Source organism: Setaria viridis, chromosome 8, assembly GCF_005286985.2.
Source record: "Setaria viridis chromosome 8, Setaria_viridis_v4.0, whole genome shotgun sequence".
In the NCBI taxonomy this organism is placed as follows: Eukaryota; Viridiplantae; Streptophyta; class Magnoliopsida; order Poales; family Poaceae; genus Setaria; species Setaria viridis.
The window spans coordinates 37710127-37716127 of NC_048270.2; the positions used below are offsets into that span (position 1 = coordinate 37710127).

General features: G+C 50.3%; 1 pseudogene; it reads left to right on the top strand.

Moving 5' to 3' along the window:
• The first annotated feature begins 2646 nt into the window (after positions 1-2646).
• Positions 2647-4791, top strand: LOC117866976 (uncharacterized; annotated as a pseudogene).
• The last annotated feature ends 1210 nt before the right edge of the window (positions 4792-6001 follow it).

Below are 6001 nucleotides of genomic sequence, written 5' to 3' on the forward strand. Positions count from 1 at the left end.
TGCAATGAATTAAAAAAATGCTTGGGATGGAGGCAACTCATCAAATGAATTTGAAATCGAGCCCCATGTTTTTAAAATCTTTGAGGCACTATGGATTAACTCCTCAACGTGAGGAGCATCTTGTTCTGAATAATCAAGTATTTATATAGGCAGTTCCATAGGAGTTCTCGAAACAATTAATTGGTATAGTCATGTGTTGATGAAAGTAGGCACATAATATTAAAAAATGTGCCTAAATATAAGATTGTGCCACAGCTGTATCTCGTGCAAAATAAACTTTCTTCTATCTTTCTTCAATTCTTTGACACATCCACAAAACACTATATGTGCGACAAAATTAATATGTATAACACTACCACATAACACAGTTCGGTAACATGTTTAGCAGTTAAAAAAGAGATAGATGAAAGAATAATCTTCATGGGAATCCAGCATAGGCATGAAAACCATCTTTTGGGAACCGCAAACATGTGTTTGCAATTAATTGACTTGTTCCTAAGAAAGAACACCATAATAAAATCTGTATGAATTATGCAGTTCTCTCTATATGACATGGCTTCTTTGGAGACTCATATTGATAGAATGGATTGTGATTAGCCTAAGAAACTAGCAACTAAAGCTGTCATGCTCTATATGAACAAATGAATTAATCTCATGCCAGTTAGCTGTATGCACATTTGTCGGCGTGTCAAAACCAGACATGCTGTGTGCTATTTTCACTTTTGTGTACTCTGATCTGAGGTTGGACAAATTCAATCGCTGCCTACAAATACCCCATCTGGTGTCCCAATACGAGCATCAGCTTATACAGAAATCAAGCACCCACTCTTCCCCTAGCTACCCAGCTGCACCTAGTCGACGGTTCATACATCAATGGCTTCCGCTAATGGTGCCATGCTTTTTGTTGCTGCCTGCATTGCGTTGGTCCTGTTGTCCATGGGTCTGCCAGTGATGGCTGACTTGCAAACCGAGTGCCGCATGATCTGTCGCCCCAGGTGCGAAAGGTTCGCCACTGAGGTCTGCACAAACCTCATCGATATTGTCCCTATCGTCAATCTGAGTTTCTTCTATACTACATGCCAAGTGCGGATCTCTGCAGCATGTACGGCCCTCTGCATCAACATCTGCACCCTGAACACCTTCACGCCGGACGCCCCCACGCCGGCGCCGGCAACCCACCCGCCACCACCCTGCAAGCCATATTGATGCATGCGGTTACTCTTATATATTACAAATGCAGAATTGTAATATCTATATGTAATAAAGTGCCTTAGAGCAACTCCAACCCGCCTCCTACTTTTGGCCTCCTATATCACCTAAATGAGAGTCTCTCATCTGATTTCTCTCTCCTACTTCACAATGACCTTCAACAAACCCCTCATATTTGCTCTCCTAAATTCATCTCTCCCATATTTTATTCATATCAAGTAACTATCGAGAACATCATATCCATATCATTTCCATCAATAACATTCACCCAACGATCCATCTTGCTCCCCCAGACTCCTCCCTCTCCCCGACGTTCCTGCGCAGGGCGCCGCCGGGAAAGCAGATACGCGCGCCGGCCGGCGCGTGGACCTGCAGGCCCGTCGGGTGCGGCGCGCGTGGGGCGGCGTAGCTCCGCCGGCACCGAGCTACGGGGACGCTGTGGCAGCTGCGTTGTGGGGGTGCAAGCCGTGCTCCTCTCTCCGGTACTCTCCTCTCTCTAGGTCGGTCTGGGCAGAAGCCTATCGGAGAAGACGAGCAGGTGGTGGCGTACCTGGCGGCAGCGGCGCCCATGGCGACGCGGGAAGGCCGCCGGTTGCTCCTCTCGCTCGGATGAGAGTCCGGACCGGGGCTCCTAGGTGTGGGAGGTCTGGCCTCACGGATGAGAGTCCTCCTAAACTTAGGAATCAAATGAGAGCTCGGTTGGAGCTAAGAGGCTTGATCTGGAGTCCAGCGATTTGCTTTAGGACCAGTAATGGAATTTTTTGTTGTCTTCTCGTTACTAGTCGCTATGTGCATAACTACATACATGTAATTTTATTTCAAATGTTCTGCTACCTCTAGACTCATATCACCTACTCTGTCTTTCCATCTCGCCACCTCGCCTCCGCATCTCAGGTGACTCTCCAACATCAGTGGATCCAGTCTTTACCACATTAAACATTGTCTTGCTTTTTTGTCTCCCACGCTACTGTCCCTGCCCATATCGCCGTTTTCCTTTCACCAACATGAATGGTAGTGGCACACCTTGCCACACCGCTCATCACCTGTTGCATACACCCACAAAAAATTTGTCACCTGCCGAAACTAAATCCTAAACCTTGCCGGAGAACACTGGAGACCATCGTGTCAGTGCTATCAACTGAAACTTTTTGGTGTTTCAAGTCCACCTATGATCTGGAAAGGCATTAGAGAAATAAATTCACTTAACATTAGGTGATCGACATTGTGCATATCTATAAATCACATTTGTGAATGTTTTGCTTGAAGAAAAAAGGTTCCGCTTGTGAAAAAATGTTCTGCTTGAAGAAAACAATGTTCCACTCTGTCAAAGTAGCTGATCACGTTGTGTATAGACATGAGGATAGACTAGAGTTCAGTTAGAGTTCAGTTAGAGTTTCGTTCCTCGCTTGCACTCTCGGTCCATGATCCGGTGTGTATATATGTACACTAAATGTGATCAATACAAATGTGTTGCATCCCAAACTCTTTCATGGTACCATTCGCCTAAAGATCCTAACAATCTTCCGCTGCTTTTTTCTCTTCTTCTTCCCCATGGCGTCGAGTTCTGCCTCCTCCGACAGCACCAACCCCTTCGCAGTGGGGTCTGTGGCCATCTTGGTGTCGATGGTGCAACTCATCAACATCAAGTCTCACGTTCCCATGACTCTTGATTTCAGTGACTATAACTTCAGCACCTGGCGCACCTTCTTCAACATTGCTTTCTGCAAATTCGGCCTCGTCGACCACATTGACGGCACCATTGACGCTTGCCTCATGATCGACGACGCCGAGTGGACGCAGATCGACACCTGCATCGTCTCGTGGCTCTACTCCATGCTCTCCTTCAACCTCCTCTCTGCCGTGATCCAGTCACACGACAACGCCTACACTGCCTGGACCGCCATCAGCTCCCAGTTCGTCAACAACATCGTGCAGCGCGCTGTCCAGCCCCGGCAGGCGTTCCACACCTTGTACCAGGCCGACATATCCATCACCGAGTGCTGTGGGAAGATCAAGGTCCAGGTGGACAAGCTGCATGATGTCCGCTCGCCCCTCACAAATCAGGACCTCGTCGTCAACTTGCTGAGCGGGCTGAACGACAAGTTCACCCACTGCATCTCCACCATCTCGTCGTCGCGGCCGCCCATGACGTTTCTCCAAGCGCGGTCCGTCCTTCTCTAAGAGGAGGTCTGGATCGCCAACCGGGCGCAGAAGGTGGCGTCCACGGCTATGCTTGCCACCTCGCGATCCACCGGCGCCACCTCCAACACGCCCGCCGCCGGATCCACGGTGTCTGCACCCACTCCCCCTGCATCTCCTGCCGGCGGCAACAGGCGCCCCCGCAAGCACAAGAAGCAGGCTGGGCGCATCGGCGCCTTCTCCGGCAACCAGAACTCCGGCAACCCCGACGCGTCCAGTGGCGCGCCTGTGACGTCCTGAGTCAACCCGTGGACCGGCGTCGTCCAGGCATGGCCAATCGCCCAGCTCCCTAACACCTCGCTGGCTGCCGGCGTACTCGGCTCTCTCCCTGGTGCTGCCCCACAGCAGTCGATGACGGCACAGCACGATCAAGCCGGAACGCTTCCCCCGGCGCTCTACCAGGCCCTGACAGGCCTCTCCCTGCAGTTGACTCCGCCGAGTGCCACCGATTGGATCTTCGACACCGGGGCCTCATCTCACATGGCTGGCAACTCCGGTATGCTCCCTTCCACTGCCCCCTCTACTTCTCGCATCATCGTTGGCAACGGTGCCTCCTTGCCCGTACAGTGCGTGGGCACGACCACCGTCCTACTTCCTCTTCCTCACCTCTCTATCTTCGTGACGTTCTTGTTTCCCCGTCCTTAATCAAAATTTTGATTTCTGTCCGTCGTCTTACTCGTGATAATTCTGTCTCTGTTGAGTTTGACCCTCTCGGCTTTTCCATCAAGGATCTTCGCACCAGGGAAGTTCTTCTCCGCAGTGACAGCCATGGTGATCTCTGTCCACTGCGTTCCGTGGACACGCCGCTTGCTTCTGGCTTCCACGTCTCCGTTGACCTCTGGCACGATCGCTTGGGGCATCCTGGCCGGTCGGCGCTCTCTCGCATTTTAAGTACTTTTGATTTCAGTTGTAAACCCAGTAATAATCATACTTGCACCTCCTGTCGTGTTGGCAAGAATGTTCGTCTCCCATTCACAGAATCATCTACCGTTTCTCCTTTTCCTTTCAAACTTTTGCACTGTGATGTGGATCTCACCGGTGTTGAGCCATTCTGGCTTCCAGTACTACCTCGTCGTACTTGATGACTACTCGCACTACGTTCCCGCTACGCCGCAAGTCCGACGCCATCCCTACGCTCCTCACCTTCCACGCGTTCGTCCAGACGCAGTTTTGTCGGCCGATCTTGGCGTTCCAGACTGACAACGGCCACGAGTTCGACAACACCACTTTTCACTCGTTCCTCGCAGCACGCGGAATTGTTCTTCGACTCACATGTCCCTACACCTCACAGCAAAATGGCCGCGCTGAGCGCATCCTCCGTACTCTGAACGACAGCTTGCGCACCATGCTTCTACACGCCGCCATGCCACTGGCCTTTTGGCCAGACGCCTTGAGCACAGCCACCTAGCTACCTCCTCAACCGCCGACCGTGCACTCCACGCAGTCACGCCACACCCTTTCTTCTCCTCTTCGGCTCCGAGCCTGACTACTCTCACCTACGTGTCTTCGGTTGCTTGTGTTTTCCAAACACCACGTCCATGTTGAAAAATTAGGCAATTGTATGATTAAATTCCGAACTAGATTTCTTATAGCAAGAATAAAACCTAGCATGCAAATCTCTAACATACTAGGCACAACGTCATGTTCTCATAAAACATGCTGAAGTAACAGATCAGATCACGGCATAAGTACTTTGCGAGTGCAGCCGTGATGCGAAGCAGTGCTGACGGAACGACCACGGTGTTGCGGATGGAGCACAGCAGACTACGCTGAAGACGACGAGCCGCCGCAACGCCGGACTTGGACGGAAGACGAGTCGTGGTGAAGACCTTGAGCAGTCGCGCTGAGCGCTTCCCAGAAACCTTATTCGCCCTCTCCCGGTGCAGGATAGCAAGAGCGAAAGGTTCCGGAGACCTGCTCTCCCGTTCGCCGGTGCACGCCGACACTCAGGATGGAGTAGATTACGGTGGCGGCGAAATAGCGAGAAGAGACAAAAACCTAACTCGTACAGACCACCTTAGGGATACCCTAACTTGGGGCCTTCCCGTATAGTAGTCTATATTGCGTCTTTTCCATGAGGGAGGTGATCCATATATATAGGGAGGAAAAGCCTCAACACCCTCGTCTATTAGCAATATGGGACTAATAGATTGTGTACCCCCTCTTTACACTAATGAGCCTTTGAGATTTATTCAGAATTATCATTTATATGGGCCAAGCCCATATATCTAACAATCCCCCGCTAGATCTCAAATACCCATTTAGGTGTTTTGCACATTTCTCACTACTATTTGATATACCAGTGTTTCAGCAAGGACTGTTAAGTTGAACTCTCGCCTAGAACTTCAAGCTACATTTATCCACAACTTGAACAATGGACTAGGCCTTGAATTGCAAGTTTTGTGCGGACAAGTTTCACTCAAAGTCGGAACTAGTACCTAGCTACCAGTAGCCTACCCCGCGGGTGGAGCATATACGTCATACTCCCTGGTCTCTTCATGAGCTTACTAGAGATCACCCAAATCTCATAGACTGCGACGTTTTATAGTCGAGCTCATATAGGTGTTCTTTCAAGAATGCTCTGTAGGACAGC